Source organism: Erythranthe guttata, chromosome 4 (assembly GCF_056151865.1).
Source record: "Erythranthe guttata isolate IM_541 chromosome 4, IM_541, whole genome shotgun sequence".
NCBI lineage: Eukaryota > Viridiplantae > Streptophyta > Magnoliopsida > Lamiales > Phrymaceae > Erythranthe > Erythranthe guttata.
This window is the reverse complement of record NC_142536.1, coordinates 7,047,063-7,058,302: the sequence shown is the minus strand read 5'-3', so window position 1 is coordinate 7,058,302 and position 11,240 is coordinate 7,047,063. Positions and strand designations below refer to the sequence as shown.

At 34.6% G+C, this 11,240-nt stretch overlaps 2 long non-coding RNA genes and 1 pseudogene across 2 annotated transcripts; all 3 read right to left on the bottom strand.

Moving 5' to 3' along the window:
* Positions 1-222: 222 nt before the first annotated feature.
* LOC105950625 (uncharacterized) lies at positions 223-3,252 on the bottom strand. The gene is made up of 5 exons (XR_016030782.1): positions 3,089-3,252; positions 2,291-2,383; positions 1,922-2,057; positions 1,541-1,731; positions 223-653 (listed from the first exon to the last, which is right to left on the bottom strand). It is a non-coding gene; the product is annotated as an uncharacterized LOC105950625 (long non-coding RNA).
* A 59-nt stretch (positions 3,253-3,311) lies between these two features.
* On the bottom strand, positions 3,312-5,005 carry LOC148771023 (uncharacterized). The gene is made up of 3 exons (XR_016031016.1): positions 4,414-5,005; positions 4,264-4,311; positions 3,312-3,569 (listed from the first exon to the last, which is right to left on the bottom strand). It is a non-coding gene; the product is annotated as an uncharacterized LOC148771023 (long non-coding RNA).
* Positions 5,006-8,120: 3,115 nt separating this feature from the next.
* On the bottom strand, positions 8,121-8,906 carry LOC148771022 (secreted RxLR effector protein 161 pseudogene; annotated as a pseudogene).
* Positions 8,907-11,240: the final 2,334 nt, after the last annotated feature.

Sequence of the window (11,240 nt, the reverse complement as noted above, 5' to 3'; positions counted from 1 at the left end):
AATGTGTATTTTCCACCAAACCACTAAGAAAAATTAGATAAAGAAGATGCATATGCCAAAATGTTAAACGTTTAAAGTGTGCTTGCCAATGGAGAAGAAGATGCAAATTGCACATTGATCCAATCAATGAACATCAACATTATTGAATCCCACTTTTGCTCACATGTTATTTATGGGAAAACATATATATATATATATATATACTAGTCTTGGGCACCGCGCAAGGCGCGGTGGCAATGCCCAGTAAATGTAGTAATTAAAAAAGAATACCAATGCATTTACACATAATCTAAATTAATCTTTGTGCAACAGAATCACTCAAACAAAACCTTGTTGTAAAAGTATCAGGAACATCCAGCGCAACAGCGGAAGCAAAAAATATTACAAGCGAAAATTACAACAATCAGCAAGGACGGAATTTGCAGCAATGCACAAAACTTAGGTGGGGAGGAACGCGGAAGACTGAATAAACAAATTGAAGAATCAGACGCGAAAGAAATATGTTATATAAGCGTGTCATAGGCACAGGCTGCAGACACAGATTCAGCCAGCTGAATGAAAAATAAATAAATTCTTCATCAAATCTTCACCTGAAAATCAGCAGCCTTCTGAAATGCAACAATCTTGTGCACTAAACCGAAAGCTGATAAGACCTACACATGAACTCCAATTTTAGCATATTACAGAGAAACAAAACTAAAAACGAGAAGGAAAGAAGGAAGAAGGAAGCAAGATATATATAATTTCCAAAGGAAGTGAAGAAAGCTATCACCAATAGAAACCTGTCTAAGATTGGTAATAAACCAGCAAATGAGCCTAAATGGGAAAAATCCCTTCAAAACACATGGAATAGTTTAGGAAAAAGTGATATGCAATGTTTTATTAAGTTCCATATTTTAACTCCACCAGAAACACTCCTGTTATTCAAAACTGTAGAATAATTGGCCTCATTTATTCAGAGTCCAAAATATCAGACGTACTCAAATTGAATAAAGCACTCAAACAAGTTGCAGTCAATTAACAAAAAAGAATATAAAGAAAATTTGGTAAGGCTCATAAATCAGAACAACTCAAATTAAACACGTAGTAAAAGAAGCTGTGATGGAGAAGATACATCCACAACCATGAACATACAAACATAATATCTCTACGACATAGGACATTTCTATATGCTGAAGAACTAAAACACCATCAGAAAAGAAAATGGAGAAGGGAAAATTAAGCATATAGTAACTTTCGACAAATCACAAAACGCGAGACTGGAATTTAGTAAGTAAAAATAAACTTTCTAATTTGTAGTTTGGTATCTTAGTTGTCCTCATTGTTGTTAACCTTTCCTGTGAGTTCTTTCATTTTAAATAAAATTTCAAAAAAAAAATTCCAAAATGGCCACAGTTGATCCTTTATCGGTTTGGCAACATTCGAAGTCGCATCAAGTCCTTCAAGCACCAAACATAACTCAATAAATAACATATACAAAACAAAATTACGCTTTTTTTCATCATAATACAACAAGTCTGAACACAATTCGATTAATTACCTGTCGATATTCAACAATTGTTGACCCAATCAGTATCGAGTGGGCCCGCCAGATTGATCTTGGCAAGACAGTTAACGTGCACGATAGTATATCACTAAACATCGAAGTTCCTAAATAACCTCGTCTTGCCATCTTCGATCATGCCGCCTTCTTTAAATTCGCCGGGGAACACCAGAAGCAAGCTAGAAAGCCTAAACAATTGATAGCAGACGATCAAGACCAGACTCCAAAAAATCAAATAACCCATAAAAAATAATACGGTATGAATATCAGTGAAGAAAAAAAAAAGATTACAGAGCAAACAAACGGTGGAGTTGCCTCCCCCAAAGAGAATATGTATATTACACGACAGCGGTGGAGAATCAAGGTCATTTAACCAACCTAAATTCGATGCCGACGAACTTCAATTTCGTTGCTCTTCTAGATCTTCCGCTACCACTCTTTTTGTTCGCCGCCGTCCTCCAAATTTAGAGGAATCTCAGATGAAAGAAACGCCGCAACGTCGCAGTGTTGGATTCTTTGCATATTAAGCAAGGCTAAAGTTATAAAAATAATCAGGTTCATGATTAAATCTTTACACTTACATTCTCCTCAAATATAAAAATTCCAAAGAATCAAGAGATTTTCCAACAAATAACCCAATATTTGCACTTAATATATTAGGTCACCTTCGCAGAACAAAGGAAAGTGTTCAATTTATAAAAAAACTTGGAAGAACCATGCAATAAGAAATATTAAATGCGAACTCACATCAACGTCAAAAGCAGAAACTTCAGTAAGTGTTGCTACCGGCAGTTGAAGCTCGTCACTTTGTGTCTTGTGTCTTTCATAGTCCAGAAGAGACTAATGCATATAGAAGGACAAATTAGGGTTTTGACCTAAATGTAGCACCTAAAACACATTTCAAATTAAACGACAACGAAAAAAAATGTTAGCCTAAGAAAATGTTACCATCTCAACGTCGTACAGAATATCAACTTGTATGTTCTCACGCGAAATGAGATTGCAAAAAAGGAAAACAAAATTGAACCATTTTAACTTCGTATAATCAGAGTGAAACAGAGCAAAAGAAATACTCAACAATTAATATTGAAATTATGAAAAATTGAAAAAAAAATCATTGTGTCTGTAAACTAAATCCGGTAATGAAAACATGTTCGAATAAATCATTCCAGAATCAGGCTAATGACTAATCTATGTCTGGTACAGACTGATCATCCAAGAAACCCGCTCAACATACAAAACAGAAAAACAAAAATTGGTAAGGCCGACAAAAAACAAAAAGAAAAAAGGGCCATTATGTCCGAATACTTGAGAAGATGCCGTTTGGAGCAATAATTTAAGTACACTAATTGGTGGCAAGATAGAAACTATATTGAAATTTAGCAGGGGTAAATAAATTGTATAGCATATAGTCAATCCATTAGGCACAACTACTAACATAGCTAACATGTATTTTATCAGCAATAAACCAGCCAATATCTTGTGCCAATAGACAATTTCATCGATGACATTAATAATTTCTGATTAAGATAAGGTTGAACTCACCCATCGAAGTTGTTCTTTTTACAAAAGTTTCTGAGGGCAACACACAAACTATTCACCCTCTTTGCACCTATGCTGGTAATTTAAACCCAAAAAGCTCAAAATCAGGAAATTTAATTGCCGAAATTGTCCTCGAGTATATGAAATAATAGATTAAAAAAAGGACAAAGAAAAAGACATAAATTTCTCCCGGATAAAAAAAACATACACACAAAGAACGGAACAACAAAGACAATAAATTATTACCTGAAAGTGCTACGGCTGAAGTCGTGAAAATGAGCATCAACCTAGTTAAATCTAAAACATGTTGACCACGTAGATTGAAATTGGTATCAAAATAAATTAATAAACACATTAGTAATAACGGAAAGGTAAAAAGAAAACAACATAGATAAAGAAAATCAAACTCACACGGCAAGCGCCAAATTGTTGAGAAGCTGCTCAAGATCCTCAAAGAAAAGGGAAACAGCTTCGAATATAACATCTGGGTAAATATTCCAACATTACTCATGCATCTAAATGTCTAAAAGCGAAGCATCATATTATACTCTACGTATTCAAGAGCATTAACATATTAATACTATCTTCTAAGGGGCTGCCCGAAAGTGCTGAAATGGACTTGAAAGGAAGTTGAGAATATATTATCCACATATATTAGTCTTATTCTTCAAAAACATCTAAACTTGTTCATCACAGACATCATTAGGCAAACAAGTGAAAAAAAAAAACTTCTTATGTTCAAACTGTATGAACAAATTTAATTTGCATTCACACTCGGCTCATTTTTCGTCTTCTTCTGCTTCGTCATCTTCATAACCATCACTGTTCTTTTCTTGCATATAAATACATCATATATTATATTTAGAATGAGACAAATATAGAGCTATACATAGATTAACCATAGTTTATCTTCGCTATCAAATTATTTCCATTTAGCAAGTCAGAGAAACAACAAAAGTAACTCACGTGAGTCCCAGCAAACTGCAAAAGATTATCTTAAAAAAATTGAAAACTAACAATATTATCATGATATCAATTTTTAGTTTGTGAAAAACGAGCAAATCAAAGCATTAAAATTATAGGAAATAATACACCATTGAAGCAGACATGCATTTAGTAAGTAATAGAAGTTGCAATAATAAAATCCATTTACATAACTGCAAAATAAGTGCATTTACCTCATCATCTTCGTCATCATCCATTTCAAGTTCATCTTCATCAGCCTCCTAAAGCAAGGTAAATCAAAACGAAAAAATATAAATAAGTCGAATGGATAATACTTTATATTTAAAATTGGCAAAAAGAGAGCCAAGGAGCAGAAAACATACACTGTGAAAATATGTAAGATGATTTGTAGCTCTCCTCTCTCTCTCTGCCTTAGCTCGACTGCAAGCGTCGGTGGAGGTGACCGGAGGACCGACAGAAAGAGCAAAACAAGAGGGAAAAGTTTTATCGAACAAATCGGGGGCAAAAGAGCACAAAACCTGGCAAGTTGGTAGCAGAAAAGGGGTGGAGAAGAAGAGGAGGAAGATAATAGAATGAATGGCATGGGAATAGAAACTGGGAGAATTGGAGAAAAAGGTTGTGCACCCAAAAAATTACGAGCCCACAAGTCAGAGTAATCCAATTGCGGATGAGATCGAAAGTGAAGAAGCCTGCAATTGGAGGAAAAAAAGGTGGGAACTGACGTTGGCGGCAGGGGCGGTGGGCATCGAACGAAGCGGCGTCGGCGACGACGGTCATCGAACGAAGCGGCGGCTGCGTACGAGGCGGCGGTCAAAGTCAGGAATTGTAGGCCTGTGGATCACCCGTTGAAGCGTCGAAGAATTTTGAAAATAAGAAAAAGGGAAAAGAAAGAAGCACAGAGGTCGATCGTGCATATTCCAAAAGAAAAGAGAAAAGAAAATAAAGGCACACGGTGATTGGTGGATTAGTACCAGACGACGCCGTTTCAGATTAAAAGGGGCAAAAAATAAAGCGTGGAAAATAGGGGGGCGGGATTTGGGGGCCATAGAGATATATATATACTTAATATATATATATATATATATATATATATATATATATATATATATATATATTATATTATATTTTTCTTTCAATTTTATATATTTTTATTTTCGATCTTTTTTATCACAATCGGGCTTTTATGCACGATTTTGATTTTTGATCCGATGTTAATTTTAATAAAACAACTATGAAAATTCCTTTTCTTTTTGGTCCTTCAAAAAAATTATACTTATGAAAATTCTGCCAACTTTATTTGAAAATTTATGGAACAATTTTTTTTTTATATTTCGGTTTTCAAAATTTAAATAAAAAAGTGTAAACTATATTCCAATATTATTAATTTTTCTTATGTTTGTTCTTTAAAGAAAATATGTTAGTAAACATACAAACACTATTTAATGAGTTTAAATTCAACTTGCAGTTAAAATAAAAAATTAAGGGAGATCTTTGCAATATTTTAAAAGGACTCTTTACAAATAAGCCTATTTAACAAAAGTCTACACATGGTCTTGCGGTTATTCATAAAGAAATCCGGACAATAAACTCTTTTAAAAAACATCTACACATCGTTCAGATTTTTGTAAGAGACTAAAATAGCCCCTCATACTTTAATATGGTCCAGTTTCATCCTTTAATTTTATTTAACCTCAATTTGACACCAAATTTTACAATTATTCAATTTTGACCTAAAACACATTTTTATGGACAATTTCGTCCGTCACCGCCGGTCAACCACCGATCTCCGACGTTGACTTTTTTTTTCCTGATTTTTCTCCCGGTTTCCGGCGTTGACTTTTTCGATTTTTTTTTCCGTTTAAGCAGCAATATGTGGTTGACAGTAATTAACTATATTACTGTTACACACAGTAAAATTAACTATACTACAGTTTAACACAGTATTAATCTCTAGCATAGTAATATTAACACAACAAAACTCATTATTATTGTGTAATAGAGTAATATTAATATGTTGACTGTTCAATAAATGTAAACATAATAAAAAGAGAAAAGAATTAATATTACTGTGAGTGACAGTAATATTACTATAACAACAATAATATTACCGTTAACCACAGTAATATTACAATAATAGACAGTAATATTATTACGTTACTCCTTGAATAAGTCAAGCAAAACAATAAAACCCAAACAAAATAATAATATTGATGTGGTTGACATTAATATTACTATAACAACAGTAATATTACCGCCAACCACAATAATATTATTATGTTTACAGTAATATTACAATAATTGACAGTAATATTATTACGTTACTCCGTAAATAACTCAAACAAAGCAAAAAAACCAAAAAATAAATAAATAATATTGATGTGGTTGACAGTGATATTATTGTGTTTACAGTTATTTTACTGTCAACGACAGTAATATAATTACGTTGACTTGTCAATAAGTGAAACAAAATTTAAAAAAAATAACAAAAAGATATTAAGTTAATTTACTGTCAACGGCAGTACAATTACATAAATGTATTGTCAACGGCAGTACAATTACGTTAATGCACTGTCAGTGACAGTATAATTACGTTAATGTACTGTCAGTGACAATATAATTACCGTTAATGACAGCACAATCACGGAAAAAAAAAACACTAAAAAAAGTCTACGCTGGAATCCGGCGGCAAAAAAAAAAAAAAAAAAAAGAAGTCAAAAGTGGATTTTTGTGGTCAAAATTGATTAAATTGGGGTTACAATTAAGAATTGGGTATACATGGTTGGTATAATTTTGTCATATACATGAATTTTTCCTTTATTTATAATAAATATTAAACGGATGTGCTTATTGGTGAAAAATATATATCCCCTAAACCTAGAATTACAAAGATGCATGGTTAGGGACTTATGTATAAAAACCCCATTTTAAAATACATAAAATCAAGATGTAGTTAGATCTAATCTTAGGACATGAGTATATGACAATGTAACTTACTCAATATCTGTCACGAATAAAATAGAATTTCAGAAATTCAATGGTGAAATGGGCTAAATATTAGCTATAATTAAACTTGAGACAATTTATCATAGTTTTTTAAATATGAGGGTTGAGGTAGGTGTAATTTGCACTTCTATTTAATAAATACAAACTTCAGTTAGTATTATTTATAAAAATAAATTAAATCATAGTAACTTGAAGATGTCACTACTAGTGATTATTTCACGTTCGCTAGTAATTATAAGATATTGAAAAAAGTTTACTTTTCCTACTTATGAATCACTTTTCAAACATCTCCTTTTATTTTATTGTAGGGAAAACTAGTTCTCTCTCAGAAATAGTTTAAAGAACACGTGATTTTTTGCTATTTGCTAAAAAATCATTAAATGGGTTGTTATGAATCTAAGGTGATCAAATGAGTGATTCTACAGTTATACTATCAACACACACACTCATGCACACAAATCACACACACACACACACACACAATAATCAAAGAAGCACGATGAACACAAACAATTTTACGAGGTTCGAACTCGGTGTGAGTTTTACATCCCCGAGAGCAGCACACTCCAATCCACTATATCCAGAGATTACAACAATTACACGTACACAACAATAAGATCAGATCATGAGCACAAACCAGCTCAGATCTAGCAGAAACCCTACCCAAACCACGAGAAGTTTCTCTTTCTCTCTCTCTCTCTCTTACTCTCGCGTTTTCCAGTGTATTGCTCTCTCTCTCTAGTGTTTCTCACGTTGATCTTCAGCACAACAGATATGATGCTATATATAGACAAACCGAGGCACATGATCCCATGTGCCTTCCTCTTATATCAGCCAATAAGAGCTCTTTCTTTTCCTCCAAGAATCAGCTTCACCTACCATCTACATGTGCAGCTCACGTGACCAAGATCATGTGCAACTCACATGCATAATTTAGGTGGATTAAGTGCCATTAACAGTAGATTAGAACCATAGTTTAACAAATCTCCACCTTGGTTCAATCTACAAACACCTTGTACTGCTCCATCATGCTCTTAAAAGCATACAACCAGGGTAATATCCTGATTTAGTTCTCCTCATCCAAGTCTTGAACTTGCACTAAGTCCAAACAATGTTGAAACTTAGTAATTGGTAATGCTTTAGTCAAAGCATCTGCAGGATTCTCCTCACTGGCTATCTTCTCCACTTTAATCTGACCAGAAGCTACAACTTCTCTGATAAAATGGAACTTGATAGCTATGTGCTTTGATCTCTCATGAAACATTGGATTTTTAATGAGAAATATAGCACTTTGACTATCACAATGTAAGATGATCTTCTCATCTTTTCCAAACAACTCCTCATTGAATCCTTTCAACCATAGCTCCTCTTTCACTGCCTCAGTAGCAGCCATATATTCTGCTTCTGTAGTTGAAAGAGCTACCACCTTTTGCAGACAAGATTTCCAACTCATAGCTCCTCCATGAACTGTGTAAATATAACCAGATAAAGACTTCCTTGTATCTACACAGCCAGCATAATCAGAGTCTACAAAACCTTGCACTGCAAAACCATCTTCCTTGTCTCTCTTATACAAGATTCCCAAACCACAAGTACCTTTTAGGTACTTCAGCAAGCTCTTCAAAGCAATCCAATGTGCCTTTCCAGGCTCTGCCATAAATCTGCTTAATATGCTCAAAGCATAAGCAAGATATGTTCTTGTTGACACCATACAATACATAATACTTCCAACAACATTTGCATAAGGAATATTCTGCATATACTGCTCTTCTTCAGAAGATTTTGGCTTCTGATTTTGACTTAACTTAAAATGAGCAGCCAAAGCAGTTCCAACTGGTTTGGAATCAATCATACCATACTTAGAGAGGAATTTTTCTAAGTATTATTTCTGTGATAGAAATAACTCCCCCTTCTTTCTATTCCTTTTAATATCAATTCCAAGAATTCTACTTGCATTTCCCATGTCCTTCATTTCAAATTCCCCTTTTAGTTTGATCTTGAGGTTTCTGATCTCTTTAATATGTTTCCCAATGATCAACATATAAGAGAATAAGAATTTGATCCTTACGTTTTGATCCATTCCGATAAACACAACTGTCATAACTGCTCTTCTCAAAGTTTATTGACAGCATGAACATATCAAACCTCTTGTACCACTTTCTTGGGGATTGCTTCAATCCATATAGAGACTTTTGTAACAAGCACACCATGTCTTCATCACCATTATGAAAACCCTCAGGCTGCTTCATATATATAGTCTCTTCCAACTCTCCATGAAGAAAGGCAGTGGTGACATCCATTTGTTCAAGTCCAAGATCAAACTGAGCTACAAGAGATAGTGCTATTCTGATTGAGGTTTGCTTCACAACTGGTGAAAAAATCTCATTGAAATCTATACCTTCTCTCTGAGTAAAGCGTTTTGCAACAAGCCTTGCCTTGTACCTTGGCCTTTCAACACCAGGTATTCCTGTTTTCAATTTGTAAATCCACTTGCAGCCAACAAGTTTTTGATTCATTGGCTTTTTCACCAGTGTCCAAGTGTTATTCTTCTTGAGAGATAACATCTCCTCTTCCACAGCCTTCAACCAATGCCTATTCTCAGTACTTTCAGTAGCTTCCTTGTAGCTTGTAGGTTCACTCTTGTTTGCCTCATTTGCAACAACAAGAGCATATGCAATGATATCTGCATATCCCAACCTGTTAGGCACTTTCTTTTCTCTTCTAACTCTATCCCTTGCCAACTGATAATTTTGAAGATTATCAACTTCAGTTGATTCTTCCAATGTCTCTTCAATAGGTAGTGATTCATCCTCTAGAGTTTCATTTTCTGACATTAGGGCAGGATCAGCAAACTCCACCTCAATTTGAGCTCCCCTTGAATCAGAAATGTCAGAAGATGAAGCCTCCATTAACAACGGCATTTGATCTTCATTGAAAGTGACATCTCTACTAATTATGCACCTTTGATTCCCTTTTTCTATGCACCATAGCTTATAGCCTTTTACTCCCTCTGGATAGCCTAAAAAAATGCACTTAAGTGCTCTAGCTTCCAGTTTATCCTGCCTGATATGAGCATAGGCTGCACATCCAAACACTCTCAAATGATCATATGTGGGAGGTTGTCTGGTCCAAATCTCTTGAGAAGTTTTAAACTTCAGAGCAGATGAAGGACTTATGTTTATAAGATAACAGGCTGTAGTGACTGCCTCACCCCAAAATTTTTTAGAACAACCTGAACTTAGAAGCATGCATCTCACCTTCTCAAGAATAGTCCTATTCATTCTCTCTGCTAGACCATTCTATTGAGGTGTACTCCTTACAGTCATGTGTCTGGTGATACCAGACTCCTCACATAATTTATTAAATATTTCTGACACAAACTCCAAACCATTATCTGTTCTTAGATATTTGATTTTCAGACCAGTTTGAGTTTCTACCTTTTGTTTCCATGCTTTGAAAACTGAGAATGCCTCATCCTTAGTTTTCAACAGATAAATCCACACCTTTCTGGATTTGTCATCAATAAGTGACATGAAATATCTGCAACCTACCATAGTCTCAGTCCTTGATGGCCCCCACAGATCAGAGTGAATGTATTCAAGATTGTGTTGAGTTGTGTGAACAGCTTGACTGAACTTCACCCTTTTTGCTTTTCCTAGAACACAATTTTCACAAAACTTTAGCTCTTTAATCTTGCTTCCATCAAGAAGCTTCTGCCTCACTAGCTCTTGCATTCACCTCTCACTCATGTGAGCAAGCCTTTTATGCCATAAAGTGGTATCATCCAATACTACAACATCAGCTGTATTAGATGCTACAGAGCCATCTAGGAAGTAAATGCCATTTCTCAATATACCCTTCATCACTATCATAGATCCTTTTAGGATTTTCATCACTCCACTCTTAGCTCTCATTTCATAGCCAGCTTCATCCAACATACCGATAGATATAAGGTTTCTCTTTAAGGCAGGAACATACCTCATTCCATTTACCAGCTTCTTCTAACCAGAGGATAATTGTAAGTTTACAGCTCCAATTCCCAAAATCTTGCAGGCTTTGTTGTCACCAAGAAGTACCATTCCCTTCTCTGATTCCTTGAAGTCTTGAAACCATTCTTTGTTTGGAGTCATATGAAATGAGCATCCAGAATCAAGTACCCATTCTCCACCTGAATTTGGGTATGATG